The sequence below is a fragment of the Camponotus vicinus genome, unplaced genomic scaffold (genome assembly GCF_025532165.1).
Source record: "Camponotus vicinus isolate PSW18456_S1 unplaced genomic scaffold, iyCamVici1.0 SCAF_8, whole genome shotgun sequence".
Classification (NCBI taxonomy): domain Eukaryota; kingdom Metazoa; phylum Arthropoda; class Insecta; order Hymenoptera; family Formicidae; genus Camponotus; species Camponotus vicinus.
This window is the reverse complement of record NW_028141980.1, coordinates 718,372-739,345: the sequence shown is the minus strand read 5'-3', so window position 1 is coordinate 739,345 and position 20,974 is coordinate 718,372.

The following is a 20,974-nucleotide window of genomic DNA, read 5'->3' as shown; positions in this document are numbered from 1 at the left end:
GAGTTCCGCGATCTTCGCGAGCGGAATCGCGAGCGTTGCAGCGAGATAAGAGCTTTTCCGAAGTCGTAAGCGGTCGTATAATGCGGTTAATCAGCGGTTTAATAAAGAGATAGCGGAAGTCCGAGTGAGTAAGCGGTCGTTATAAGCGGTTTTACTATGCGGTTTAACTAAACGGTTTAACAAAGCGGCGATATTGAAAGAACAGCGGACTGCGCTGACTTTTCGGCGGTCGGCCCTTTTATCGAGGGGCCCCATCGTTGCGAGGGCCAATTAATTTCGAAGATTAGCGGTGACCTCAGGGCGCCGTGTATGATAGGAGGCCGCTGAGGTCTGACGTGTGAAATTTTGTCGTGAGCATGCGTGAGTCAACTTTTGATCAGCTGATTTGCTCACAGCTGATCACGTCACGCGGTTGCGCATGCTCAGACGACGCAAGCGTTGGAATGGCGGTTGGCATTGTTTTGCCAAATTGTTTGGATGAGATGACAAAACACGAGTAGACAATGATGATACGTCCCTTTTTTTTGACGACTCGAATCGTCGAAAAAGTTCGAGCGATACGAAATTTAGATTTAGTTAATAATCTTTTTCTCGATTTCGAACATTCCGCCTGCCTCGTCAGTACGTGACGAAATAATTCCATATGTGCGGATGAACAGGTATCGCGGTTGAATCGATACGCTATTGATTTTTGATTAATACGTGCGACGGCGCGTACGGTGACGCGATAAGATGGCCGTCGCGTGCCAGTGACGTAATGCGGGAGCACGTGTTATGCATTTCGTGAGTATTTCGCGGCGGTGAACGATCATGATCGCGTGAATGTGGTGAAGTGATGACAGTGCGTTAATTGTGCGCGTAATCAAGATTTTCGAAAATGATCTTGCGAGTGATTGCAGTGTATATGATAGAAATTAATCGTATGCGGTGTAACAAGAGTTCGGCGATTAATTTTTACATAGATTGAAGATGGTGAATGAAAGTGATTAATGAAAATGATAGTAAAATCACGCGACAAATGAGTGTTACAGAGAACGTGGCTAAACACATGATAAAGAAACGCGGAATGTGACGGATTGATAATATATACAGTATATTATAATGTAGCAACGCGAGACAAAGAAAGCCGGCAGTTTCGGCGTTTTCGCGTGTCCGGAGGTGACGGCTGCGTCGTATTGTACGCCCCAGGAAGCTGGCCAGTGGGACGTTGTGTCGTCGGTGACACCCGGCAGTGATTCGCAGAAGTCAATGCAGCGGAGAAGAGCGGAGTGTCGTCTTGGGCTCGGTGATCGCTTGGCTGAGAGCGTTGAGCGATCCGACGGCACGATGTTCGGGTAGTTCTCCGTCGGGCACGTCGTCGCTTGGCCAGAAGACTTAGTCCTGGAGGAGCCAGGCTGGTCTCGTCCTCCGCAGCGGATGGCTGACCCGGCCGTTGGGCAGAATGACCCTGGAGTTCGACCGGAGGTAGGTGGGCGCTATGGACAAACCTAGAAAAGTGCAAATAAGAACAATGTGATTTGTCGTGAGTGTGACCGTGCACAGTTAGAGCCGCGGCAACGGTCGTGGTTTCGTCGGGGCAACCTTGCCCTTGGCAGCCAATCAGTGTGGCGCGGTTTGACCACTTCGCGAGTCGATGCTCCTGCGGGACTCCAGCCAGGATGCTGTCGTCGGTGGCGGCTCTCTTTCTGCAAGGGATCCCGCCCGCCGTGCACGGACTGCGAAGTTCTTGCGGTGTGAGAGCGTCAGGAGCGGACGGTTCCTTCCCCTGCTCTCTGGGTCGCTGAACCAGCTCGTTCAGCTTGCGGTTGACATAACTGTTGTGGTAGCGGCGCGTGGTCCTGCTGCTTCCTGATAGGATCCAGCCCAGAGCCGTTTTCTGGGCGATTGGCTCGTCCGCACGGCCCTTGCGGAGTCCATCCTGAAGGATGGCTGAGTAGACGTCGGCGCCGAGCAGAAGATCGATTGGATCCTGGTCGAAATGCCGTGGATCTGCCAGCGGGAGTCCACGGATATGAGGCCACGTGGACATGTGCCGCATCGTCGGCCCAGAATACGAGGAGAGGTGCGACAGAACGTGCGCGACGACGGAGAGAGTAGTTCCGGTTGTCTCAGAAGAGAGGCTCAGTGAAGTCTTGCCGTGAGTGGCTCCTGTTGATGCTCCTCCGATCCCCATGATCGTCAACGAGGAGCGAGTTCGCGGCAGACGTAACCGTTGTGCCAGGGCTTCCAAGACGAGAGAGACTTCGGATCCCTGGTCGACCAAGACGCGGACAGCTTGAGGCCTCCCCCTGTGGTCGGCGATGATTACGCGTGCGGTGGCGAGGAGGATCGCCTTGCGGTTTGATTTTGGCAGCACGGCGGAGAGTGAACTGACCTCGGCGGACGTTGATGACTGGTACGCATCATGCAGCAGAGTGTGGTGCCGAGATTGGCACAAGGCGCACGTCTTGATCGACTGACATTGCGCCATGAAATGAGTGCCGAGGCAGTTGAAGCACAATCGGTTAGCTTCTACGAAGGACTTTCTGTCGCTCGTGAACTTCGCCTTGAATTGTGAGCACTGCATGAGTGGATGCTCTTCCTTGCACACGACGCACTTAGAGGCGTCGGAAGTGTGCTTTGTTAAGTGCGACTTCGTTGACCGTGCGGCATCTTCGGACTTCGCGGCGGACCTTGGCTTGGCGGCATTCAAGGTGAGTATCCTCTTAGCGATAAAGTTTAGCAGGGCGTCATGGTCCGGCGGATCGAAGGAATCGCACGTGGAGGATTCCCATTCGAGTCGAGTGCGCGGATCGAATAGCTCGACAAGGTAGTTGAACAGGTCCATTCCGTGGGAGGCGATGGGCCTATCAATGCTCTCCTGAGCATTCACAGCGGTGGTGACGGCGTTGTAGACGCGGTTCAACTCCTCGGCGGTCTCGGACTTCATCCTCGGCACGACAGTGAACGCGGCGAAGTTGGAGCGGATGAGTTCTCGCTTATTTTCGTAATGTTTGCTCAAAAGTGTCCAAGCTCGCTCATAATTGTTTCCCGTGACTGATAATGGGCTAACCAATCTCTCCGCAGGTCCTTGGAGGCAGGAGCGGAGATAATGGAGCTTTTCGACAACTGATATGGACGAGTTGTCGCCGATTATCGACAAGAACAAGTCGCGGAACGCGAGCCAATCCTCGTACGCGCCCGAGAACGTCTGGAGTTTGATGCGCGGCAACGAGGTTCTTGGAGCCTGCTCTGGACCTGGCTCGCTTTTGGACGCGGTGGGCGCTTCGCCCTTGAGTGTTTCGGCATAACCGGCTAGCGTTGCGTCACGTATGTATTCTCCGCGACATCAATAAAATCGGATTTGGCGTACTCACTCTCATGGTACCTTTCTTTCAGAGCCGCTCGAATGAGCTCGTGCTGAGCCTCGATTTTCCCCCACAGGTTGTCGAGGATGGTGAGACGAGCCTGGATGGCGCCAAGGGTGATGTTGCTGACACCCATCTTCCGCAAATTGTCTACGGAGCGAGATATGCGACCGTGGATGTCGCTTTGCGCCTCCAACAACGTTTTCAAATCGGCACTCATTTTAACTGATTTCTTGTCTTTACAGGAAACTCACTGCACAAAACTAATCGGCACTGTGGATGTCACCCACGAAACTGCGGATGAAGATGATAAAATCCGGCTCGAAGGACCAAAAATGTTCGCGAACGGAATCCGACAGTGCGACGTTAGGAGCGGAAGATGTTAGAGTGAAAAAGTGCGCCACGTTTGACAAAACGAAAAGTGACATTTATTAAAGTCAAAGGTAAAAACAAGAGTGTTCAGTGCAGCGATTGAGTGAATCGCGGAACAGCGGTGTAACGGAGTAAGAGTTCCGCGATCTTCGCGAGCGGAATCGCGAGCGTTGCAGCGAGATAAGAGCTTTTCCGAAGTCGTAAGCGGTCGTATAATGCGGTTAATCAGCGGTTTAATAAAGAGATAGCGGAAGTCCGAGTGAGTAAGCGGTCGTTATAAGCGGTTTTACTATGCGGTTTAACAAAGCGGTTTAACAAAGCGGCGATATCGAAAGAACAGCGGACAGCGCTAACTTTTCGGCGGTCGGCCCCTTTATCGAGGGGTCCCATCGTTGCGAGGGCCAATTAATTTCGAAGATTAGCGGTGATCTCAGGGCGCCGTGTATGATAGGCGGCCGCTGAGGTCTGACGTGTGAAATTTTGCCGTGAGCATGCGTGAGTCAACTTTTGATCAGCTGATTCGCTCACAGCTGATCACGTCACGCGATTGCGCATGCTCAAGCGACGCAAGCGTTGGAATGGCGGTTGGCATTGTTTTGCCAAATTGTTTGGATGAGATGACAAAACACGAGTAGACAATGATGATACGTCCCTTTTTTTTGACGACTCGAATCGTCGAGAAAGTTCGAGCGATACGAAATTTAGATTTAGTTAATAATCTTTTTCTCGATTTCGAACAATTTTTCATATTATTAAATATATTGTTCAATATTAATAAATATTATTAAATATTATTAATATTGTTTGTTTAACTTTATTAATATTACTTATTTAATTTAATTATTATTATTAAATTTGTTTAATTTGATTAATATTATTTAATATTATTTTATTATTTATATTAATATTATATATTTAATTTTATTAATATTGTTTAATGTTATTAATGTTATATAATAAGTTAATTTAACTATAATATTAAATATTATTAAAATATATATTAATTTCTTTATTTTTTTGAACATTATAATATTAATATTCTTTTAAATGTTTTATTAAAAGTTATAGAAAAGACAAAAAAAAGAATTAGATAGAGAGATCTTATTTTGATTTTATTTAATATCTGGAATGGCGCGTGCGTAGCGCGCGCAATGTTATGTTCTAGTTGTTGTAAAAAGTACGTTTAAATTTTTGTTCCAAAACAGGCATGAAAGATGTAGAAATATATTTTCTTAACTTATCAAATTCTAGATCATTGAGATTATAATTACGTTGAAAATAATTATAAATTTTATTAACATCTCTTTCACTCCCTTCTAATACAACATCGCAGAGTACCCTGTTTTTTATGTTGATGTTCTCCATTCGTTCTCCGTTCTTTTTTTTATAAAATGTAACGAGACGATTACTGACTTAATTATCTAACATACACTAAACATACGGAGCTGCTTATAATCCACGCATGAAGTAGGCGTAAATAACACTGCATTTGGTATGTATCAGATGCATCAAACATAAGACGCTTGTGACATAAAGCAATCGCGATATCAATGTATATCAATAAATAATGCGATTCGAGCTGTCCGGACGCGTTCTCGTTTACGAATCATAATTGTATTATTAATCCGTTGTATAATTGTTCGTGTGTGTTCTGTGTTCGCATTAAAGTTCCTTGTTATCTTTAAAAGTGTTAATTTATTTAACGCGATCCGCGACAGCCGTTTTCTTAGTGCGCGTCTTCGATATATCTCGAAGTCTTCGCTCCGGGCGCAACATTTTGGGGGCTCGTCCGGGATCAACCGGATCAACCGGACTATGATTCTGTGCTTGGACGTGAATTTAAACGAGTAAAAAAAATGTCGACAAATAACGACCAACGAGATTTGGCAACGGGCGTCTCAACTCGGAAGAGGATCCGAGCGGCGACTCCGCTTCCGGCTGAGGCTTCGGGACCGACGTTGGAGTCGGCCACGTTTCAGGCGGCGCACAGTGGGACCAACACCCTGTTTGAGTGGACAAAACCTCTTCTTGGTCAAAAATTCGCCATCGCAAATGATTCTAACTTGTAAATTTGTCGAAACATTTTCTGACACTTTCGACAACCTTAGCAACCTATAAAAAAAATCTTTTTTAATATACAGACGCATCAAAAAGTTAAAATCAAAATGACTAAAATCATAACTTTTTTCCTCTTTGAATATATGAAATTTAGATTTTAAATATATTTTAAGAACTGTTTATAAGAATCTTGAACGATAAAAATTGTGCATGCTATTTATAATGATATCTAAATAAATATATACGAAAATATATAAAAGTTTATATCTTATGAACGATTGAGTTTTCGATTTATGCTTACTAAGACCTTTTTTACTCAATATTGTGCGCACTTTTTGTACTCAATATTCTGCATTATCATATAAATACTAAATGCTTTTTTTAACATCCTGTATATATATGTATATATATATATATATATGTGTGTGTGTGTGTGTGTGTGTGCGCGCGCGCGCGCGCGCGTGCGTGTGTATATATATATACAGGGTGTCCCAAAAGTCCCGGAACGGTCGAATATTTCATAAACTATGCACTTTAGGAAGAAATGTTTCAGACAAAAGTTGTATGGCTTGAAGGGGGCCATAAGATGGTGTCATTGGTTTGACCTTGAAAAGTCGTTTGAAGGTCACGTGAAGGTCACCTTCAATTTCTTAAATGAAACCCCTTATTTTTTGTTACTTATTCTTGTAGCTTATCTCGAAAGCTTTCCAAAACACTATAATAAAGTATTTCTTCATTGAGTACTTTTCGAGTTATGAGACTTGAAATAATTTCTTAATTTTACATAAAATATCTAATAAAATATTCATTTTTCGACTAACTTACCTTAATACTTTTATGTACAAAATAATGAGAGGAATCAATTGATGTAAAGAAAATACATAGTTATTTATAAGAAAAAATATGTAATTGTTAATTGCAGATATGTAAATTTCTACACACACACACACACACACACACACACACATATATATAGTGTGTGTGCAGAAATTTACATATTTGACTGCGCCACCATAATTATAGTTACATAGATATTTACTACATTTACCTGTGTAGACACAAATATAGTTACGCAGAAATATTCCCTACAGGTATAATTATATAGTGTCCCATTTTAACTTGGACAGTAAAATATCTCAAAAATTAAGCCCAGCAAACAAAAATGTTTCAGACAAAAGTTGTATGGTTTCGAGGGGGCCAAAAGACGGTACCATTGGTTTAACCTTGAAGAGTTATTTGAAGGTCATATGAAGGTCATCTTCAATTTCTTAAATGGAACGCCCTATATATTTTTGCATATTTTTATAGCTTATCTAGAGAGCTTTCCAAAACACTATAATTAAGTACCTTTTCGTTAAGTACTTTTTGAGTTATGAGGCTTGAAATAATTTCTTAATTTTACATAAACGGTAAAATATCTTGTAAAATATTCATTTTTCGATTATCTTACCTTAATACTTTTACGTACAAAATAATGAGAGGAATCAATTGGTGTAAAGAAAACACATAGTTGTTTTGAAGAAAAAATATGTAATTTGCAATTAACAATTCCATATTTTTTATTAAAAACAACTATGTGTTTTCTTTACACCAATTGATTCCTCTCATTATTTTGTACATAAAAATAAGTAGTAAGACTAAGCCGGTTCTAACGCAGGGGCTCCGAGGGGGGTGGGGGGCGAGGGGGAACCGTGAGCGGGGGGTGACGTCACGCGGGGGGTGACGTCACGCGGGGGGGAGGGGGGGTGATGACGTCACGCGGGGGTGACGTCACGCGGGGGGGGGGGGTGATGACGTCACGCGGGGATGATGACGTTACGCGGGGGATGATGACGTCACGCGGGGGATGATGACGTCACATGCGGGGAAGGGGGGATCGCGGCGCGACCGGTGGACGAGGGGGTCCGCGCGGGTAGGGGGATCCGCGGCGCGAACGATGGACGAGGGGGTCCGCGCGGATAGGGGGGATCCGCGGCGCGAGCGATGGACGAGGGGGTCCGCGCGGGTAGGGGGGATCCGCGGAAAGAAGACGGTGGTGTGAGAAGAATAGCGCTACGTGTGGGAAAAGGATAGCGTAAAGTGTTTGTGAAGAGGACAGTGCGACAAGGATGGCATCAACGTGCGACAAGGATGGCGTCAACGTGGGACAAGGATGATGCATTGTAAGATGCCACATAGGTGGGAGCAGGACGACGCAAAGGTAAGTGAGTGAGTGATAGCGGCGAGCTTGTGAATGAGAGAGAACGATAATAGCGCGAAGAGAACGCATACGAAAGAGAACTATAATATCGCGAGAACAACGTGTGCGAGAGAAAACGATAATAGCTAAGATAACGCGTGCGAGCGAGAACGAAGATATCGCGAGACTTACAACTAACGCGAGACTTATTGTTGGAACGATAGCGCGTACGAAAGAGAGAGAGAACGATATCGCTATACTTACAACTAGCGCAAGAGAGACGCAAGGGATGGGAACGCAAGGAGAGGCGCGTAAATAAATACATTTCTTTTCAATACTAAATATAACATTTATTTTAAAATGTGTGCGTGTATTATACAATTTGTGTTGTGTGTGTGTGTGTGTGTGTGTGTGTGTGTCTAATAAAATAATAATATAATAATATAAAATTTAAAATTTAAAAAATATAATAAAAATATAAAATTTAAAAAATATAATAAAAAATATATAAAACATATAAAATATAAAATTTAACGGTCATCGAACGGAAACGAACGACTGTCGAACGCAAACGAACGGTCATCGAACGGAAATGAACGGTCGTCGAACGGTAATTGAACGGTCATCGAACGCAAACGAACGCTCGTCGAACGGAATTGAACGGTCATCGAACGCCCGTCGAACGGAAACGAACGCTCGTTGAACGGTCGTCGAACGGTAATTGAACGATCATCGAACGGAAATGAACGGTCATCGAACGGAATTGAACGGTAATCGAACGGAATTGAACGGTAATTGAACACCCGTCGAACGGAAACGAACGCCCGTCGAACGGTAATCGAACGGAAACGAACGGTAATCGAACGGAATTGAACGGTAATTGAACGCCCGTCGAACGGAAACGAATGCCCGTTGAACGGTAATCGAACGGAAACGAACGCCCGTTGAACGGTCATCGAACGGTAATTGAACGGTAATCGAACGGAAACAAACGCTCGTCGAACGGTAATTGAACGGTAATCGAACGGAAACGAACGCCCGTCGAACGGAAACAAACGCTCGTCGAACGGGAATGAACGCTCGTCGAACGGTCATCGAACGTAAAACTATATTCAATTATCAAATATTTAAATGTTTTATCATGTACCACAATGTAGTATCGAAATACAATATCTGTGGCAGCTGTGTCGCGTACGGAAACACGATACTGCACACGTACATAGATAGAGATGAGGAAAGAAAGGAGAGAATAAGAAAGACGATAAAAATATATTGCATCATCAATTTATTATAAATATGGATTCGATGAATCATGATGTTTCAACCACCAATTATAAATCTTAAATACATTTTCTAAAGCGCAATTTTTTACATGATTTTCACAACGTACAGTATTCTTAACATCTAACTTATTTAAAGAAGCTACATCCTCATAATCTGCATCCAAAGTTTCGATAATCACATCGTTTCTTGCATCATTGTCCAGTATATCGGCTAGCCATTGCCGTTTTTCATGCCCTTTAACGTACACGAGAGGTGACGCATCATCATCCTCCCCCGTTGCACCCATTACCGCTGTCGTAATTAAACGTTTCGATTTCCAATATGAAACGTGTCCATCATTCCACGATAATCCATGGTGATTTTTCATCAACCATAAAACCTGACATCTCTCAGATTTTGTGAGCATGTGCCATGGTTCGGGACATGTAAAAATATAATGAGAAAGTACGGATCCCTTTCTCAGAACAGCAGCTTCCTTCACGACAAAATTTTTCCCAACGATAAATCCTTGTAGATCCACAAACGTTGGCACAGCCATGATGACAAGATCCGATCGCAGACTGATGTCGATCGTCAAACATCTCAATCTTTTATATTTTTTCATATGCAATGGAGGGGATATTTGCTGACTTATGTAATTTTGCGGACTACATTGGTCAATGGATTATATTCGACAATCCGATCGTGCAAGATGAGACAGTAGGCGGTAGTATTCGCCGGTATATTTTCCCTGCATTCAAACTCTATTCTCACGTCCACGGTAGCAGTTTTGACAGACTCGTTTTGTCGCGAGCAATCAATGACCGCGAGAGGACCGCAATGTAGAAACTTTGAAATGGTTAATAGCGTTGCATTATCATCGCATCCATAATAAGATTTGCGAAAACGAGAGTACATGTTGAATAGAACGGCGAATCTATTTTTTTCAAAATCTAAATTTAAATCATCATAGGGATAAAATTCCGAGTTTAAATAGAGTTTAACGTTGTTCAATTTGCAGTCATCGAATAATGTAACATCTTGTGACACTGAATTCTTTTTACCAGTTTGCAGTGCAAAGATCACATATCGTGGTTTCTCTAGCTGGGAGGCGGCTTTCACGGTCCATGAATGCTTAGTCGTGCTATGCAGCAGAGGAAATTCATATAGATACCAAGATCTGAAACTCATGTTCAAGTATCGTCCGCTTTCCAACATTCGCAACATCGACAATTTATTAATCTCGTTCAATATTACATGAGGCATACGCCACTGTATCTTGAGTAATTCAATCTCAGCTTCCGACGATGGGTGTCCGAATAGACAATTATTATCGTTGCGCGAACGTATCAAAATCAATTCGTGATGAGCGTTAATCACAACGCGTTTATAATCTTCGCAAAATCCCAGCAGCATGTTGAGCGGTACGCAATAGTTGAAATAATTTTTGTCACCATTGTACGTCAAATCCCACGCAGCGTTCTTCAAGTTTATACTTTTCTGGTGCGTTAGAGAGACATAATTTTTGAGCGTCGAAGTTATTCCAACATTTCTGTTGCGATCAATCTCTACTCTGTCGAGTTCGTATCGAAGCTCATCAAACATGAATGCGACGCAATTGTTTCCCAATACAACCTTCATTTCGTCATTCGCTTTACGCACATTAAACCTTCCCTCGATGTAAAGAAAACTTTCGCACGGTAACGTGTACAAATCCTGATGTTGTATAGGTATTCGTATCTCATCGCTGTATCCAAGCGTCGTATTGGCATACGGATTGTACGTATGAGTCTCAATCTTGACGATGCGATCGTCAAAGATTGGCTCACCTCCGATATTCAAAATATCAATCATTCTTTTCGTACGATGAATCCCAATGATTTTAAAAATTCACGATTCAACGCGCTCAGCTTCTTCTTAATGGCTATCTTATTATTGTCACCCGATACCGCAATAGTATTGTCCCTCGTAAAAGTGTTGTATCTCGCGTGCTCCGTTTCGTTCAGCACGAGCATACTATGTTTGTCGCCGCCGTATATGCAATCTTACGGTAATTTCCTCTCCTCGAAAATCGAGCAATCGACCTCTTTGAACCACAATACGTATCGTTAAATCCGTAATGCTCCGTACGATGATCGGCAGATAAATGATCTGTGCCGGCGTTTCCGATATCTTATATCCTGGCGGTACGCTCGGTGAAAATTCATGTATCGTGTGTACGCGCATGCCATTGCTGTACGCACCAGTAGTCACGTTACATTCTATACGAATAATATTTACGTTTATAATATTAACCGGTTCGTCCGATTCGTACCACTCGCGAGGTTGCAATATACGATTCGACGAGAATCCAAGCAAGGATCCTACATTGTCGGGTTTGGTAAAGTTTATTCTGTAGGCACATTTGATTTCGCTCTTTAGCGTGCTATGATTGGCGCGAAGCGCTATTGGATATTCCTCATCATAATCGTTTCCAACATCTCTGGAAAGGTGTTCATCTTGCAAAATTGCACGTTTGAGATAGCCATTTATAGCGTGCAATTCGTACGATCCTTCGGGAATCGTAATTTCCTTGTCGTCGTTGCCAAAGTAAAATTTATTATTCGAAAAATTTACGTTTGGAATCGTATGATAAGTTTCAAAATCCGTTAATCCAAGCTCGTAATCGGCATCAGTCAAATCTATAGCGGGAAAATAGCTTACAGCGAGAACGCTGCTTCTGCCAGTCAACGTAAGTGTCAGTGACATGTCGAACGAATACTGAGTCGTGACGATGGATTGTCAGGCTTTAAATTGATCGTCGACTGTTTGAAGAAATTTTAAACACAACTGTCCACAGATGCTCTGATTGTAACTTTGATAAGATGCATAATTGTATTCAATTTTCACTCGTCCGAAATATCGCACAAGTTCCTTGGGTGGTCGAAGGTTTCCAAAACTGTCGAAATATACGACACGATCTCCCCTCTTTGCGTACGCTACCCAATGAGTACCGGGACCATCAACGTCATCCAAATTGACGATACCGCTCTCGTTTCGTCGTACACCGCTTATTGGTAAATTATTGCGCATGAAAACACCTCTAAAGAACGGTATGTGCATACGTTTCGCCAATTTTTCCAATTGCACGTTAGTTGTCGCAACCGTAGGCATTTTTAATGTTTTTTCGACGTTTTTTTTTCTCTTAGACTTTGTTGAGAATCCCTGTCCACGCTTGTACGGAGCGAGATAAAGTCCGCGACCTTCCATAGCGCGATTGTGACGCTGCAACTCTTCCAGCTGACGTTGCGCCGCCTTGCTATCGTTTACCGCCTTTGCGATTCCCGCCGCACCGCCGGCCAAAGAACCGACAACTCCCAACAACGGTAAAAGTGGTAAAATACCACCGCGTTTCGCTACTGGAAGTATTCGTTTTTTCCTTCTCTTTGTCGTCGATGGCTTTTTCATCCCCATGCCGAGTTTTGTCTTTGCCTTCATTGCCGCCCAAACAGTTGTAGCGGCTGCTTTTTCGCCAAGAGTCGAATCCCTCGCGGTAATGCGTTCTCGCGCTCTTGCAGCTAGTATGCGATCCGCGACGTGTCGTTGACCGAGGTCGTTGCTTCGCGAGTAAGCAATGTCGTGCTCGCGACAAGCGGCGTCCAATGGATTGATGCCTCGATCGCCTCTAGCCAATCGTTTCTCTAATCGAGTTCCCGGGCCGCAAAACTGATAACCGGGAATATGTAATTCGATGGGAAGCGCGTTTATCGCACGATTTAAGAGACCGCTACCTCTTACGATTCTCGCTGACATTCGTAGCAATCTTTTATTAACGGTGGCGGACCATCGATGTGCGTTCGCTGCCACGGCTGATTGTAATGTCGCATGCACGAACGATATAGTCGAACCTCCGAATCAGCCTTTATATATTCTGGAAGCTTGTCCCACAATCGTTCCACGTAATCACCAAAATTTTGTAGTAAAACAATCTTTGGGATATACTGCAGTTGTTCAGCGGTAAGCCGGAAAATGTCTCTTTCATCCGACAGAAGGAGAAACATTTTGATACTGAACGGTTTCGAGTTGAGACACCTCTATAAATAGGTCTCCCCCCTCGTGATCATTAGCAAAATTGATTCGAAAGAGAAAACATGCGGTTCGTGCGACAAGCGCGGATAATCAAAGTATCAAATTTCGACGATAGACTAATATCGGAGAAAAAAGTACGCAAGCATGGAAACATGCTACCGACTACTGTACGCGGTATCGTTTGCGGCCCTTCAAACTGCGGTAAGACAAACGTGTTGATTAGTTTGATAGAAAGTCCGTACGGTGTACGTTTCGAGAACGCGTACGTATACTCGAAATCGCTTCAACAATCGAAATATAAATACTTGGAAAATTTACTAGCACCTATAGACGAAATTGGTTATTTTACATTCTCTAATAACTGCGATGTCATTACACCGAGCGAGGCGCTTCCGAATTCCATCTTTATCTTTGATGACGTGGCATGTGACAAGCAAGATGCGATAAGAGAGTACTTTGCAATGGGTCGACACTCGAGCGTCGACTGTTTCTATCTTTGTCAAACGTACGCCAAGATACCTAAGCATCTTATACGCGACAATGCGAATCTTTTGATTTTATTTAAACAAGACGGCACAAACTTGAAACATATGTACAACGATCATGTAAATACCGACATGTCTTACGATGATTTCCGCGCATTGTGTCAGAAATGTTGGCAACGCAAATATGGCTTCGTAGTCATTGATAAAGACAGCACGTTGATCAATGGACGATATAGAAGAGGATTTAATGATTTCGCGATACAGTAAAGCGATCAGTCGTCATCGACATATCGATCGAGCATCATGAACAGCGAGTGAAAAGATTGCGAGAGAGATTGCAAAAACGAGCGAATCAATTCGCAAGAAATATCGCGCTTTGAAAACTGGTAAAATGGAGGAAAACGTTGCATTGGAAAGACAATTTAAGCCAATTACCGAACTTTTAAAACAGCTTATCGAAAATACTGTGGAATCTAATGCGCCGAAAATCGAGCCATTGAGTTTGACGTTTGGAGAGAAGCACGAGGAAAAAATAAAAGAGTTAAAGCAAGGAATAAAGCGAGCACGGATAAATATGCCGATAAACGATTCGCCGATATATTCGACACCGAATCGATCAAAACGAAGGAAACAATTTTCTAATATGGCTACTGTTTCTACTCCGATAAAAGTACAACCGCGTCAAACAATGCCATCCCCATCCGTCGAAGAAATTTACGAGACCACGCCTGATTCGTTTGTAACATCGGTCCGACATGAATTAGAAACGTCCGAAGGTCAGAAAACGTTCCGAGATCATTTTGGTCCACTAGCGCAAAAATATATAGGAGCTATCATGAGTGTTGATAAAAATAAGAGTATGGATTACGTCTACGGTTAAATTTACCAGTGAAGGAATGATGCTCGGTGATAAACGTTTCGATGTGGACATGGAAGATAATATAATTATCGATGGAATAAAATATACGGGAACCGAAGGTATCTACGATTTGATTTTTAAAAATGTTCCCAATCATAAAAAATACACTCAAGACGATTTGTATAAATATCAAAGTATATTAAAAGCAACAAATGCGCATAAACGTGACAACAAAGTTAATAATCCTATTAAAAGTAATAAAGGATACAAGTACAAATATATAATTGCACCATTATTCCCCGATAGAAAGGTGGGAAGAGGTATAGACGCGCCGCGCACCATGACGCTAAGCGACAACATGATCGATTACGTGCATTGGAACGATCCCAACGAATTGGTAGATCGTTTGCGATTGCTGGACGCCTCGCGTCGAGCCGGCAACAATGCTCACGACAATGAAATCTTGTCAATTATCGAAGAACTTCGCGAGGCTGGCATTATTATAAATTAAACTATGCGTCGACGATACGTGTCATTCGGTCAAAGTTCTCGGTACCGAAATGTCGATTAATAAATTTGGATTATCGCTCGGAACGTCGAATAATTTGTACTATCAATGGAATGGATTATTGAGAAATTACGTTCGCGATAACGCTCTCTGCCAGACTACTACCGGCTTTGACGCAAGGTCGCGCAAGATTCAACATGTAGCGCAACCGGAAACTGATACTGACGCCGTCAACAAACGATACGTGGATAAACTTTTGAGAGATCGACAGGGAGAAATTGAGCAAAAAATTATCACGCTTGAAACACACGTGCAGGCGCTACGAATAATGATGGACGAGATAAAGAATGTGCTGAGATATGCAACATCTGACTCGACACAGTAAACGAGAGATACTAATATGGCAATATTAATTATGCCTCGATCAAACGTGCGAAAGAAGATAAACACCTCCGAAAAGCGACAACTTGTCGAGGAACTACATGCTCCGGCGAGAAGAAATTTTCCACGAAGACGCGTCATTGCACGCGGATACGACGATCTGTGGCAGGCGGACGTGGTCGACATGCGTTCGTATTCTCGACTCAACAAGGGTCATAAATACATACTCACAGTTATCGATGTGTTGAGCAAGTATGCGTGGGCCGTACCGCTCAAGAGTAAGAGCTGAAACGAAATGTCCGAAACGATTGCAAAGATTATTGGAGACGATAAAAGGTGTCCGAAAAATTTTCAAACCGACAGAGGAAAAGAATTTTACAACGCGAGTGTGCAGAAACTCATGAAGAAACACAACATTAATCATTACTCTACGTATTCCATTATGAAAGCCTCGGTCGTGGAACGATTCAACCGTACTTTGAAAAACAATATGTGGAAAATGTTTACGCTCAACGGAAATTACAAATGGATCGACGAGCTATCTTTAGACAAAATTTAAAGTAGGCGATTCGGTATGCGTAAGCAAATACAAGACCATCTTTGAAAAATGTTTCACACCTAATTGGACGACCGAAGTTTTTAAGATTGTCGAGGTGCAGAAAACTAATCCCGCGACATTCATACTCGAAGATTCGCGTGGAGATCCCGTCGCTGGAGGATTCTACGAATACGAATTACAATGCGTCGCTAATCCCGACGTATATCTCGTGGAAAAAATTTTGCGGGAAAAGGGTGATGACGTATATGTGAAATGGTTGGGAATGGATAAATCATACAACTCTTGGATACATAAAAATAGTGTATTATAAATATTTATTAAAATAATATACATATAAACTATATAAATAATTTAATATATAAATATTTAATAATATAAAAATATATAAAATGTATTAAATATAAAAATATATACATGGTTATGTACAAAATATACAATTAATAATAAATAAAATATACATTTATTTACAATGGTATTCTATAATGTCCCCATGGTAACGTATCGGTGGTTTCGATTACGATATACCGCTTATCGTCGTACGGACTCAGAGCAATTTTCGTCTCGCAGATCGTGTATACTTGGTGCAGTTTAGATCGTATACACGACTGCTGACGCGTCATTTCAATTTCTTCTTTCAAACACCGCGTGTAGTCGTCAAACGTTATCGTTCTCGCAACAATGTTACTCTTGACACCTTTAACTTTCTTCGTGTCCTTTTTTCCATTCACTCGTAACGCGTACATCTTTGCTCTGAGCCCGACGAATTCGGTCATTATGGTACCGTTGTTTTCGTCCTTCATCAGGCCCGGTACCTTTTTATTTACAAGCGGTATACCGTACGCATTATCCACTGCATAATCGCTCGTGTCGAATCTGATGATATCGCGCTTCATATTCTCATACACATCCGCGCACTCAATGTGATATATGAGACTATCCGTATCGGTGTACATTACCTGGCATTTGTCGCGATACATTGGCGTCATATACTCGTGATGAAACTCGCACAAACATGTCTTGGATATGTCGAGTATGCACATACCCACGTAAATCGGTTTGTAGAATTTCACCTCGAGTTTGCGCAATTCCACAGCGATTAAGTTTTCTGAAAAAACGCTTCTGCTGTGGAAATTTGGTTTCGCGATCATTGCCTCTGCGCCATACCGACCATCCCACTTTGTTAATAATTTAACATCGACACGATTGCGCACATTTTCCATCGTTTTACCAAACACTGCATTGTTCATTAATTTATATAAATTTTTTTCGAAATCATTTTTAGCCAATGTTCTAAAATGTGTATTTAATTCTATGTAATTTCGAAGCCACGGAGATTGTGAAAACTGTAAAATTCGATGTATTTTTGTTACGCGAAGACCGTGACGCGTACACTGCTGCAGGTTGCGATAGTGTATCACGTAACCCTTCTTATCGTATAGCGTTGCAAGCAGTTTGAATTCCCGCTTGCCAGGTGGTTTGTCGCGTGTCGGGCAAAACGGTAGGTCAGTGTGCGCATCGTGAAGATGTTGCTGGTACTCGAGGTCCACTTCGAGGACATAGCCTGTAGGCGAATCTAGCGTGATGGATGATACATCAAAATTGGTCACATCGTCGACCCATTGAAAATTGGCGTAAGGCAACGGTTGACACATTGCCCATCCGTACAAATTATTTACATCAAAGTACATCAAGTACGATGATGGTTTCGATGGATCGTACGACTCCATGTACTTGTTATTAGCGCGAGCGTATCTACCCGAACATTGACTCAGACCACCGCGTATACCACGTTCGATGAACATAACCATGTCGATGTCATTAAGCAGCTCGAACGTGATCTTGGTATGTTTCAACATGGCGTCCCACGTGTATCCGGGGAGAGTATAGTAATACGCGGGGTCGAGTCCGTAACTTTCGATACATTTATCTCGAAAGTTTTCGAAAATGTCGGCTAATAACAAGACATCAATTTTAAGATATAAATCGCTATATTCGCCTAGCGTTCGAATGGAGAATCGCGTCCAGATGTTCTCGGCGTGCGCGTAATCGCTCTCGGATACAGTGTCACCGGTCAAGGAACTGTAAAACGATTCGCGCGGTGGTAAACACGTATCTTGCAACCTCTCTACAGAGTCGATGTATTCGTACGGAAATACACCTTTTCGCGTTAACAAATTGAAATTTTCTGTTGATAAATTTTGAAATTCTGATTTTAAAATTTTGAGTTTATCTTTGTCCAAAAACGATGCCAATTTGTCGAGACTCGATGCGAGAAATTTGAATGAATCGATGAAACGTAATTTTACATGATTTTTTGATTCTTCATCCATACAAACATCTTTTGTAAACGAAATATATTTCTCTTTTGTTATCGGAAGTAACTCGATTTTCCCTTCGAACGATGTGGCTATTTCCTCGATAATGAAATGTGAATCATAACCGGATAAATTGTGAAAAACTATGGGAATACAAAAAGATTCTTTATAATTTAAATTGCAATTTGAGTGTGCTGGACCTCTGTACCGCCCGGTCAGATGGCAATGATCGCGAACGCGTGTATCGTCTTGCACGAACGGTTTTTCGCATATATGACATTGAGTGGCGCTATGGAATTTCTCCCACTCCTCGGACGTCAAATTTACCATGGGGACATTTGTTTTTAAAATATTTTTTACACGTAACGCTAAATTTTTGAGGTCTGCGGCGAACCATGCTATACAATCGGCGCTACGACGCGAATGGTACGCCGATAAAGATTCGTCGTATGAACAATGTACATAATAAGCTATACTAAATACTTGGTGATGTTGACGCAAATTTCGCTGTTCTTCATCCATCTTCGCCAGAACGCATTCCAGGTCGGCGTACACGACGAATGGGAGCCGCTCCTTCCGATTAAAGTTGTTGAACAATAACCACTTGTCCTTATCGCTCGGCAATCAGACAGCACAATCGTTCATCTTTCCGCAGTCGACCGTATGCGACTGCAACTTGGCGTCCGAATTAAAATAGTGCAGGCATCTGTAAAAGAAAAATTTTTTAAAGATTTATATAACAAAGTGTATATAACCTATAATTATTCAATATAAATTGTTAGATTGAACGAACTTACCTGAAGTGAAGTTCGATCATAATTATGCCCTTTGTCTCGTCCGGATGGAGACTATGTAGTCGTGCTTCCGCACGCCCTCTCGACAACAGATTTTAAAGTACCGCCAAAAAGAAAAGCTCGCGCCTCTGCGAGCGCGAGTTGCCGCGCGCGCCGGCGCAGCGCGCGCCACGCCACCTCATAAGTTCCAATCATTTCGGCAAATCACCCTTCCTGGGAGTGGGAAATAATTGATGGGTGGGTGTCCATCCGGACGAGACAAAGGGCATAATTATGATCGAACTTCACTTCAGGTAAGTAATCTAACAATTATGCCTCTGTATGTCTCGTCCGGATGGAGACTATGTAGCTGTTTATAGACTAGGGATTTGCCAGTGGGAGTAATATAAATATTATTATGAGAGACTGTGAGCGAGTACTGTATATTATCTAAGAATAATAGATAGATGTGTAAGTATAAAGTGTCTTATAGATCTAAGTATACAAAAAGTACGCTGTGGTCTTATAGAAAAATTAAAATTGCATGTTCTAAGAGCCATATAAACTTAAAATTAAAATAAACTTCTAAGACTAATGACAACATGGTCTTACGTAGCGATCTCATGGTAGAAGTAATTAGGGTTTTAAGATCGCATCGCTAAAATCCTCAGGGTTAATAAGAGGCCTATTGTAAAAATTTGCAAAGACCCTGGACTCGCCGGTCCAACCCGCCGCGCGTTTAATAATCTCGATAGAGACTCTCTTAGCGGCTGCTTGAGACGTTGAAGCGTGTCGCGTACTGTGTGCAGAGAAGAGGGAAGTATTTATGCCACATTCCTCCAAAGCCAGACGAATCCAGCGACCAATAGTTTGCGACGAAACCGCCCTATGGGGTTTAGAAAAAGAGATAAACAAAAAATCGCATGTAGAAGGGCGTAACTCCCTGGTAAGCTCTATATAATGTTCCATGAGGCGAACAACACAAAGATTTTCATGGTTTGCAAAGCGTGAAAAAAGGAAAAAGGGTTGAGAGCGACCCGGTGCTGAAGTTTTTATCCGATCTGGAACGCGAATCATCAATTTCTCTTCCAAAGAGATCTGCGACACTCTTATTAAACTAAGCGTTTGCGCTCTATGACCAGTAGCGAGAGCTAAGAGGAGTATCAGTTTTTTGGTGATATCTTTCAAAGAAACTCCTTCATATGGGTAAATAGAGGACAATTTAGCTATCACGGGGGCGGGGTCCCAGACAAAATCGTATCGCGGACGGGGCGGTTTGATTACCGAAACGCCTTTACAGAAACGTTTAACCATAGGATGATTGCCGATTTCGTTCTGCGAAATTAAGGAGATCGCTGATCTCATCGTATTCAGACATGAATAGGAAGAGATTTTGGGTAGCTCCTGGGCTAAAAATTGCAAGGTCTGAGCAGCCGACGGTGAGTAGAGCGGTGACCTATGACGCTGGCAAAATTTCCACCAGGCACGAAGTGGGTAGGAATATTGTTTGATAGTCGATTCCGATAGGGAGGCTAGTAAAGCTGGTATTGCTGTATCTGGTACTAAGCGAGCCTTGAATGCCTTCCTGATAACTTCGCGACCCCCAGGGAAAGTGACCTCCATGATGGGTGACAGGTCCTGAAAGGTGACGATAAGAGTGAATAATTAGGAGGTAAGATTAATGGTTCGGAAATCACAAGACGACTAAACAACGGGAACCAGGGCTGTGAGGGCCACCAAGGCACTACCAGTGTTCCCGTTGCTTCGTCGTCAATTATCTTTCTGAGAACACGTGGTAGTAAAATGA